The 11,712-nt window shown below is 39.4% G+C and overlaps 1 pseudogene; it reads left to right on the plus strand.

Moving 5' to 3' along the window:
* The first annotated feature begins 10,563 nt into the window (after positions 1-10,563).
* LOC107529335 (small ribosomal subunit protein eS4, X isoform-like) lies at positions 10,564-11,415 on the plus strand (annotated as a pseudogene).
* Positions 11,416-11,712: the final 297 nt, after the last annotated feature.

Below are 11,712 nucleotides of genomic sequence, written 5' to 3' on the forward strand. Positions count from 1 at the left end.
CAGCTAAATGGTGGGGGAAGGGTGTAACTGGATATTTTGATTTTATTGTTCTAGGTTGTACTTTGACAGAGTGGAGAAAAACAAAACCAAAAAGGCAGCATCTTTTTTTAAAACATATCTTTATTGATTTCAGAGATAGGAAGGGAGAGGGAGAGAGAGAGAGAGAAACATCAATGATGAATCATTGATTGGCTGCCTCCTGCACATCTACCATTGGGGATCGAGCCTGCAACCTGGGCATGTGCCCTATCGGGGAATCGGACCTCGCTCGATCTCCTGGATCCTAGGTCGATGTTCAACCATTGAGCCATGCCTGGCTGGGCAAAAGGCAGCATTTTGTATTCTCGAATGCACATGGATTACTTTGGAAAATAATTGTTTTTCACAATATAAAGATTACATTGATTTCTCTGGATACCGCTTATTTCATTGGTTTGAACCCTTTTGCCCAAATGAAATGATCTTAGGAAGCCTTGATAACAGAGACAGAAGTGGGGCTTGCAGGGGCCTGGGTGTGGCTGGAGGAGGTTGGGTTCCATCTAGCAACTGCCTTCTGGTGTCAGTGAACTGAGTTTCCCTCCCTCCCTCCCTCCCTCCCTCCCTCCCTCCCTCCCTCCCTCTTATTATTTTCCTAGATCTCTCTTCTTTTCCTGTTGATTCCTCTCAGTGTGGTGGCTACGAGCATGAATTTTTACACCAGGTTCTCTGGGTTCAAACTCCAGCTCTGCCACTTATTGGTCATATGAACTCAAACAAGTTATCTAGCTTCACTGTGCCTCAGTTTTCCCATTTATAAAATGGCAGATAGTATTAATAATTACCTCACAAAGTTGTAGTGAACATTAAGTGAATTAATTTATGCAAAGCACTTATAACAGTCCCAGGCACATATTTAAGTACTATATGAGTTATTATTAACGTCATAATTCCCTTCCTTAACCTTTGTTCTCCTTTCCTCATTTTTTACTGTTCCGCAATTACCCTATGTGTATTACTGCCTAAGCATGAGTCTTGTTTTATGAATGCTGGGGTGGTTGTATTTTGCTTAGATGTGGTTCTGTCTTTGGGCCAGCCAGAGTAAAGTGGGACCTCTGTGACTCAAGGGAGAGTCCTCACCTGAACAAGTCAAGTCCAGATGTCAGTCACCTTGGTAAAAGGCCTGTGTTAGGGAAAGTCTTCATTGGTATGTCTAGTGGGACACTGACTCTCCATTTTCACCAAGAAGATGTCAAAATGTCTGGGAAGGACCTCCTGGGGTGAGAAGAAGGTTGTAGCGGTGAGAAGCAGAGAGAAAAAGCAAGGAAGCTAGATGTCTCTGAAGTGGTCCCAATCTTTTTTAAGGCTAGATATCTGAGATATTTATTTCCCTTTTGTTCCTTCTTAGAGTTCAATAAAGGCATCTCCTCCTCCTTCTTTGACTATTATTGTTTTAATTTACATTTCTTTAATAAGAAAGTTGAACATTTGTTCATGTTTATCAAACATTTATATTTTCACTTCTGCAAATTGCCTATTCATGTCCTTTACCCATTTTTTCTACTTGGAAATTAATCTTATTGATTTGTAAGAGTTCTTTTTATACTAAGGATATTTATCCTTAATCTATCATATGTACTACAAATACAGGGTGGGCAAAAATAAGTTTATAGTTCATATGAAAAAAGACATGCAGCTTATAATGATTACAGTAGCTTTATTAACTGTTTTGTGTACTCACAACTGTAAACATACTTTTGCCCAACCCTGTATTTTACTTATTTTTTTTTTCTTTTGACTACTTATAATGTTTTTAATTTAAATTTTATGTGACCAAATTTATTAATCGCTTTTCTTTTTTAACTTCTGGATTCTGAGTCTTTCTTAGAAAGACCTTCTCAACCTCAAGATTGTACACATAGTAATGCAAGTTTAATTTTGGTTCCTTAAGGGTTTTGCTTTTTACATTTGAAATCTATTTTTGTATAAATAGTAAGGTAGAGATACTTTATATTTCATGCAAATACTTGGCCAATTATTCCAACACTATTTATTGATTTATTTCTTAAAATGCAACCTTTGTCATATACATTTTTGTATACACCTGGATCTATTCTGTTACATTCTTCTGCCTGTGCTTTTCTATATTAGTAAATGCCCAGTTTAAAAAAATTAAGAATTTTTTTAGAGTAGTTTAAGGTTCACAGCAAAATTGAGAGCAAGGTACAGAGATTTCCCATATACCCCGTGTCCCCACATATGCATAGCCTCCTCCATTGTCAACATCCCTCACCAGAGTGGTACATTTGTTACACTTGATGAGCCTACACTGACATATCAGAGTCACCCAAAGTCCATAGTTTACCTTAGGTTCACTCTTGGTGTTGTACATTCTATTGGTTTGGACAAATCTATAATGACATGTATCTATCATTATGGTGTCATATAGAGTATTTTCTTCCATTTTTGTTTTTTTAAATCCTCACTGAGGAGTGAAGAAGACATTTTTTCCATTGATTTTTTTAGAGAGAGTGAGGCGGGGAGAGAGAAAGAGAGAGGGAGGAGAGGTTTCGACAAAAACACATCAATTGGTTGCCTCCCTCATGCACCCTGACAGGGAGTGGGACGTGAACAGCAACCCAGGTCGGGTACCTGCCCTTGACAAGGAATTGAACCCATGACCCTTCGGTCCATGGGCTAATGCTCTAACCACTGAGCAACACCAGCCAGGGCCAAGGCCTTAAAAAATTTATCATAATTGTTGAAAGTATTACAAATGTCCCCCTTTTTTTCCTGTGCTTCACCTCATCATCCCTCCCCACCTCCAACCCTTGGAAAACACGGATGTTTTGTCTCCATAGTTTTGCCTTTCCCAGAATGTCATATAGTTGGAATCATATAGTATGTAGCCTTTTCATATTGGCTTTTTCACTTAGTAATATGCATCTAAAGTTCTTCCATGGCTGTTCATGGCTTGATAGCTCGTTTCTTTTTAGCACTGAATAAGATTCCACTGTCTGGATGTACCACAGTTCATTTATCCATTGACTTACTAAAGGACATCTTGATTGCTGCCAAGTTTTGGCAATGATTAAAATTGCTATAAACATCCATGTGGTGGTTTTTGTGTGGACATAAGTTTTCAGTTTCTTTGGGTAAATATCAAGGAGCACAATAGCTGGATCACATGGTAAGAGTAGGTCTTGTTTGTGAAACTGTCAAACTGTCTTCCAGAATGAATGTATCATTTTGCATTCCCACCAGCAATGAATGAGTTTCTGGTGCTTGACATCCTTGCCAGCATTTGGTGTTGTGCTTTTCCAGATTTTGACCATTCCAACAGGTGTATGGTGGTTTCTCATTGTTGTTGTGTGTTTTTTTAAAATTTATCTTTATTGTTGAAAGTATTACAGATGTCCCCCTTCCCCCCATGGACCCGCTCCACCCACCCCCAACCCCCGGTCTTCACTGAACTATTGTTTGTGTCCCTGGTCTCATTCTTGCTTTAATTTGCATTTTCCTGATAGCATATAATGTTGAACACCTTTGTAAATAGTTTTTTTGCAAATATTTTCTCTCAGTCTGTGGCTTGTCTTCTAATTCTCTTGACATTGTCTTTCACAGGGCAGGAGTTTAAAATGTTAATGAAGTCAGCTTATTATTTCTTTTATGGATCTTTTTTAAAAATATATTTTAATTGATTTTAGAGAGAAGGGAGAAAGATAGATAGAAACATCAGTGAGAGAGAAACATCGATTGGCTGCCTCCTGCACGTCCCCTACTGGAGATCAAGTCTGCAAACCGGACTTGTGCCCTGACGGAATCGAACCAGACCTCCTGGTTCATGGGTCAATGCTCAACCACCAAGCAACACTGGCCGGGTTCATGGTCCTGTTTTTGGTGTTGTATCCAAAATGGCATCACTATACCAAAGGTCATCTAGGTTCTCTCCTGTTATCTTCTAAGAGTTTTATGATTTTGCATTTTACATTAAGATCCGTGATCCATTTTGAGTTAAGTTTTGGGAAGGATGTAAGGTATATGTCTAGATTTATTTTTTTGCATGCAGATGTCCAGTTGTTCATTCCAGTACCATTCGTTGAAAAGACTATCTTTGCTCCCTTGTATTGCCTTTGCTCCTTTGTCAAAGATCAGTCGATTATATTTATGTGGGTCTATTTCTGGGTCCTCTGTTCTGTTCGTTGATCTATTTGTCTTTTCTCTCATCAATCCCACACTGTCTTAATTACTGTAGTTTCATAGTAAGCCTGAAAGTTGGGTAGTGTCAGTCCTCCAACTTTGTTCTTCTGTAAATACTTCCTCTTGATTAATTATATTATTCATTTTAATGTCTGTGAGGGCAAGCCTTTGTTTCTTATTCCTCATTTTTGGTATTAGGTCTTTTTACATTTTAATGCTTTCTGATGAACTTTACAATTTGTCAAGTTAAAAAATCCTTTTGGGGTTTTGATTAGTATGGCACTGAATTTACAGATATTTAGAAGAGAAGTCGCATGTTTATAATTGTAACAAGGTATGTTTCTCCGTTGATTCAGGATTTTATTTTTATGTCCTTCAGTAGATGTCCTCTATACCCACTGCTCTTCCTTCAGGGCTAATATCTTAGAGATCCTGGGTTTTGTTTTATTAAAGGAATCAGGCCGCGACAACAATAGAATTGGAATTGTTTGGCCTTGTTACCAAGTTTGAAGGTTGTTAGTAGTGAGAAAGACTTCTCCAGAAAGTGGAAGGAATAGCTACAGAGATCATGAAGCAGACCTTGAACACAGAAATGAAGGTCAACCAGACCACTACCGCTTGTGGTATGCAAGTGTGCAAGGGGCAGATAGTTGCAATTGAGGGTAAAATCATCCATTAGTAGGACAGTGAGATCTCTCAGTGGACTTATTGGTGGGATGACCAACAAAAGGGTCCTTGAGGACAAACCATCTTGTGGAGTAGCCATCCAGGAAGCCAGTGAGGCAGGTAGTCCTTCTTAGACAGCATGTACCAACTTCTGCACCACTGATATTAGGGGCCATGTAAATTTTTGTTGTGGGGGGCTGCCTGTGTATAGTAGGGTGTGTACCATCATATCTAATCTCTACTTTCTAGATGCCAGTAGCTTTCCCACTTCCTAGATGTGACAACCAAAAATGTCTCCAGACATTGCCAAATGTCCTCTGAGGGAGCAAAATCACTCCTGACCGAGAACCATTGCTAAGATCTAAGGGACCATGGAGCAAACAACCAACCAACGTGAGCATGTGAGGTCAGCTAGCAGGGTGCCAGTGGTGAAGGTTGGGGCCTATGCAATTCAAAGTCTCGCCCAGTTGGCTTCCTGGAAAGGGGAAGTACAAGATACCCCACCCCCACTCTGCCACATCCTGGTAGAGGAGGCAGGATGGTGGGGTAGCTGACTTCCTAGGGTTGTCCCAGCATCAGCACAGGAGGTGAAGAAATGGAGCAGGGGCAGAGACCCATTTGCTCATGGCCATCTGAATGAGGGAGACTGAGGGCAGAGAGGTATCCATCTCAGAGAAAATTTTCAAATTTTATGTCAAGAGGGAAATTCCGCTTCAAGATGTTTACTTAGTGGAGGCTTGTCAGATATTGACTAAATGTCAGTTTCACCGAGTTGCAGCAGCTGTAGAGGCTTGGTGAAATGTCCTTAGGTGAGATGGGCTGGATTTATGGGTTATGGCTGTGGAAATCCATTTATCAAGACTAGGCATTGTGAACCTAGTGTGAGGAGAGTGCCCAGCACAGGAGTATGCAGGTGCTACTTGGAGAGATGAAAGGACTAAGTGGGGGATGGCACTAGGGGGTAGGGGCCAGCATTTTACTAGAGTCAAGGAGACAGTAGACCTCAACTCCAATCCCCATCACCTGAAGTGAGAATGAAATGTCTGTAAATAGGGTTAATTGGGCAAAATTTCCCCTAAAGGGTTTCTATAGCTACAGAGAAATGGGCAGGAGCTGGGGAAGGGGAACTCTGAAAAGCTGTCTGATCTATTTTAAGAGAGCTGTAAAATAGTTATCTGTGAGTGTTGACAGTTGAAATCCAAATGAGAGGTATAAATGAAACTCAATTGAAGGAGGCTGTGTTTTAGACTTTATAAAGGGAATACTGAGGGAGCAAGCCCCATCAATTCAATCTCAAATAAAAAACCACTCTGTGTAATCCTAATAGTGGAAGGAAGACAGAGGACGTGCCAGTAAGCAGAGGGACCCTACAGTTAGGGAGCATAAGGGACCCCTCCTCCATGCTCAGATGTGTATGGAACCTATGACGATAAACAACTGGCTTCTGTTCAGGAAGACAGACACAGCGGCAGGGCTAATATTTAGCCAGGATGCACCAATATGGCAGCACTGGTTGTTAACAGCTAGCATCTGTGTGTGTTGGCCAGCGTCCATACCATACAGGAAATACTGTCCTTGCATGGGGGCAAAGTTCTCCATCGTATGATGAGACTTAGTGAAGCTAGGTGATCTGTAGAATATCAAATGGCAAAAATGGCCTGACCTCGACCTGCCCATTTTCCCTCCTCCACTTCCACCTGGAATGGAGGGATGGGTCCAGAGACATTGATGTGGTAGATGGCAAAATTCTATGCTTTGGGGCAGCATGTATACAGATTTTACCAATTATATATATATATGTACCAGGTAGTGTTCTCTATGTGTTACATACTTCATTGAATTTCCACAATAATGTTAATAGGTACAATTAATACCTCATTTTGCAGATGAGAAAATGAAGGCAGAGAGGTTAAGTAATGTGCCCAAGGTCCCACAGCTTGGTAAATGACAGAGCTGGGATTCTTACCCAGCCAGCTGAGTTTCAGATTCTTTGCACTTAACCACTAGATGCTATATAGAATTAATGCCCAAACTCTCAAAATGAGTCATCATTAGAGGGAAGCCAAAGCCCCCAGGTGAGGCATGGGGACCCTTAACTAGCTCATCCCCACCAAAAAGTCTCATCCAGAATCACAGAGTTATTATGAAACATCCCTGGGGGCCATCATGGTGGTGGCAATTCAAAGAGTAATGACAAAAATCACAAGACGGTTAAACCAATGGGGATAGTGCTGGAATTTTCCCTCCTGAAGATTCTCTTTCCAGGGCTAAATCTTTGAGTTTTGTTTCCATAACGAAGTGGTGGTGGCGGGTTACCTTCTTTTCTTTTTAAAAAAATATGTTTTTTATTGATTTCAGCGAGAGGAAGGGAGAGGGAGAGATAGAAACATCAATGATGAGAGAGAATCATTGATCAGCTGCCTCCTGCACACCCCTACTGGGGATTGAGCCCGCAACCTGGGCATGTGCCCTGACCAGGAATTGAACCGTGATCTCCTGGTTCATAGGTCGATGCTCAACCACTGAGCCATGCCAGCCGGGGAAGGGTTACCTTATTTTCAAAAATAAACATTCTTTGTATATATCCAAAATTATTTGCATGAAAATAATTTCTCTTACATGTGACCTGAAATGTATTCAGTTGACCCTGTGACTACTTGGGGTTGTGGCGGAACAAAGTTACCTTCTGAAAGGCTCTCATTTTCATAGTACGTATTCTATAGGGGTAACTTTTAACTCAGTCTCCCTTCCTCTCTATTTTGTGTGCCTAGCTTTAGTTTGGGATTAGGAGGAAAGATGTCATAGTACTTTTTACCATGCTGGTAGAGCGGCTCTGGAGGCCTCTCAAATCCTGACTATTGCATGGAAAAATTCTGAAATAATTCACTGCATGAGTGCTATCAGACCTGATCAGCTTTGCATTGAACATAACTGCACATCTATACTGGCTCTGCTTTTGGGTCTCAATATTAAATGTTCAAATATATTAAAGGTAAGCACTATTATTTATATCCTTCAAAGAGACATAAGATGTTTCTCTTCAAGGATACAGCATTCAGATTAATTCAGTTAATGACAGAAAAAGATTACCTTTGGATTACATATGAGATCATAACAGTTTATCTGCATATCTGCCCACTGAATGCTGCCTTGATCATTCATATGCCTGGCTCACAGTAGGTAATCAATAAGTGTGTGATGAATGGTCTACAGTTGCCAGATTGCAGCCATGACCTGTTCACATAATAGCTTCCATTAGTTTTCTATCAAAGCAACATGCGGGCAGCATGAAGGGTGAGTCCAGATCCTTTAAGATTCTCAACTCTAGGAGATCTACTGAAGCAATTATTACAAAATACTACCATACAGAAAGAACCAGAGTTATAGCTCAGAAATTGAGGTTGCCTGAAAAAGTTTTCTATCAGGAAAACAAAGCAAATTGAGCATAATTTTTCTGGACAAAAAGAAAAGGCTGATTTACTCAGTTTGAGTCTAAGACCAAGGAATAAAGGAGTCTGAGAAACACAAGATAGAGTATGATACCTGATTTTATATACATTCTATTATTATTTTGCTTTGCGTGTCCCGTGCAGTAGTGGTCAATTTGTATAATGAAATGAAGAAGTTAAAAATTAACTTCGTGTTAAAAACTCTGCCTAAGGTACTTCCTCAACACACACACACACACACACACACACACACACACACACACACACACACACGTTCCTACCCATCCCTCAAGGCTCTGTTCGTGCCTGTCTCCTCCACAAAGATTTTTTTATTCTACATCTAGAATGGTTCTGACTACTAGAGACACTTGTCATTATTGTTGATTTAATATTAGTAGATCTCTTTGTATTATCTTTTGTATGACTATATCTTCCTCAACCACAGTCTCTTTGAGTGCTGCAATACTGTCCACATTGCCTTGTACAAAGTGAAGGCTCCAAAGCACTTATTCTGTGCCAGGCACCTTTAGATTCTGGGGAAAAAGAGGTGAAAATCACAGACTCTACCCTTATAAATCTTACCTTTTTAGTAAAAAGGTAGAAGAATTGAACCTTTTTTGGTCTCTCTAGAAAGTTGCAGCAGACCATAGGATATAGTATAAAACAGTTGAAAACACTGTGGACTGTGAGTCAGGATACCTTGGTCTCATCTCTAATTTGATGTGTATTCTGAGTACATTTCTTAACCCTTTATCATCCATTTCCCTATATGCTATATAGGAATCATATGGTCACTGGGAGAACTAAATCAGAAAACAGATACAAATCTTATTGGAGGGGAACTGTCTCAAAGGCATCTATGAAAACCTCACGGCTAACACCATACTTAAAGGTAAGACTGAAAGCTTTCTCCCAAAGATTAGTAACAAGACAAGGATGTCTACTCTCACCACTGCTGTTCAACATTTTACTAGCAAGGTCTAAGAAAATGAAATTTAAAAAATCAAGATTGGAAATGAAGAAGTAAAAGTCTCTGTATTTTCAGATGACATGATCTTATATAGAAAACTCTAAAGAATTCACACAAAAAACCCTTAAAGCTAATAAATGAATTCAGCAACATTTCAGGATACAAGGTCAATATACTAAAATCAGTTGTATTTCTATAAACTAGCAATGAACAATCTGAAAATGAAATTAAAAAGACAACTCCATTTACAATAGCATTAAAAAGAATAAAATACTAAGGAATAAATTTAACAAAGTGCAAGACTTATACACTGAAAACTACAAAACATTGTTGAAAGAAATTAAAGACCTAAATAAATTTTCAAAATCCTTCATTCATGGATTGAACACTTAATTTATTAAAATGGCAATGCTCCTCAAATTGAATTATTCACAGTAAATCCTACCAAAACCCCAGCTACCTTTTTTTCCCCCTGCAAAAACTGATAAGCTGAGTCAAAAATTCATGCAAGGGGCCCAGAATATACAAAACAATCTTGAAAAAGAAGAACAAAGAGGACTCACACCTCCCAATTTAAAAACTTACTGCAAAGCTACAGTAATCAAGACTATGTGGTACCAGCATAAGGACAGACATTATAGATCAATGGGAATAGACTGAGAGCCCAGAACCAACCTATACACTCATGGTCAATTTTTTATATATTTTATATTAATTTTTAATATAATTTTTAATTTTTTATAAGGGTGTCAAGACAATTCAGTGGAAGAAAATAGTCCTTTCAACAAATGGTGCAAAGACAACTGGATATCTATATGCAAAAGAATGAATTTTGAACCCCTACCTCACACCATCTACAAAAATTAGCTTGAAATGGATCAAAGACCTAAAAGTAAGAGTTAAAACTATAGAACTAGAACAAAACATAGGTGTAAATCTCCATGACTTTGGATGAGGCAATGTCTTTTTAGATACAACATCAAAGCATAAGGAATGAAAGAAACCAGATAAATTGGACTTCATAAAAATTGAAAACTTTTATGTTTCAAAGGGCACTATTATGAAAATAAAAAGGCAACCCACAGGAGAAATAGATTGAAATCATATATCTCATAAGGCACTTTCATCTAGAACATATAAAGAACTCTTGCAACTCAACAATAAAGACAACCCAATTTTTAAAAAATGGGTAAAGAATCTGAATAGACATATCTCCAAAGAAGATATAAAATGGCCAATAAATGCAAGAAAGAATGCTCAATATTGTTAGCCATCAGGGAGATGCACACAAAAACCACAACGAGCTCCTCTGTGCCTAGCACAGCCATGGCTTGTGGTCCCAAGAAGCATCTGAAGCATGTAGCAGCTCCAAAGAATTGGATGCTGGATAAATTGACTGTTGTGTTTGCTCCTCATCCATCTACTGGTCCCCACAAGCTGAGAGAATGTCTCCCTCTCATCATTTTCCTAAGGAACAGACTTAAGTATGCCTTAACAGGAGATGAAGTAAAGAAGATCTGCATGCAGCAGTTTATTAAGATCGAGGGCAAGGTCCAAACCAATATAACCTACCCTGCTGGTTTTATGGATATCAGCATTGACAAGACCGGAGAAAATTTCTATCTGATCTTTGATACCAACTGTCACTTTGCTGTTCATTGTATTATACCTGAGGAGGCCAAGTACAAGTTGTGCAAAGTGAGGAAGATCTTTGTGAGCACACACAAAAAAATCCCTCATCTAGTAAACTCATGATGTGCTTGCACCGTCTGCTACCCTGATCCCGTCATCAAGGTGAACGACATGATTGAGATTGATTTGGAGACTGGCAAAATTACTGATCTCAAGTTTGACGGTAACTGGTGTATGGTGACTGGAGGTGTTAGTTAGCCTGGGAAGAATTGGCGTGATCACCAACAAAGACACTGTGGTTCTTTTGACCTAGCTCATATGAAAGATGTCAATTAGCAACAGCTTTGCCACCCGGCTCTCCAATATTTTGTTATTGGCAAAGGCAACAAACCATAGATTTCCCTTCCCCATGGAAGGAGTATCTGCCTCACCATTGCTGAAGAGAGAGACGAGAGACTGGCAGCCAGAGCAGTGGGTGAAGTGAGCTCTAGGTCACATGATTGGAAGAGTCTTTATACTTAAAGATAACACAGCAAAAAACAAAACAAAAACACCCCACAATGAGATACCACTTCACACCAACAAAATCCACACCAACAAAACCACCCCACAATAAGATACTACTTCACACCAACTATGAAGGTAATAATCAAAGAGGCAGATAATAACAAGTCTTGTAGAGAATATTGAGAAATCAGATCCTTTATATACTACTCTGGGAATGTCTAGTGGTGCTGCTGCTGTGGAAAATAGTCTGGCAGTTCTTCAAAAGGCTAAACATAGTTACCATATGACCCAGTAATTCTACTCCTAGGTATG

The sequence above is a fragment of the Miniopterus natalensis genome, chromosome X (assembly GCF_054644295.1).
Source record: "Miniopterus natalensis isolate mMinNat1 chromosome X, mMinNat1.hap1, whole genome shotgun sequence".
Taxonomy (NCBI): domain Eukaryota; kingdom Metazoa; phylum Chordata; class Mammalia; order Chiroptera; family Miniopteridae; genus Miniopterus; species Miniopterus natalensis.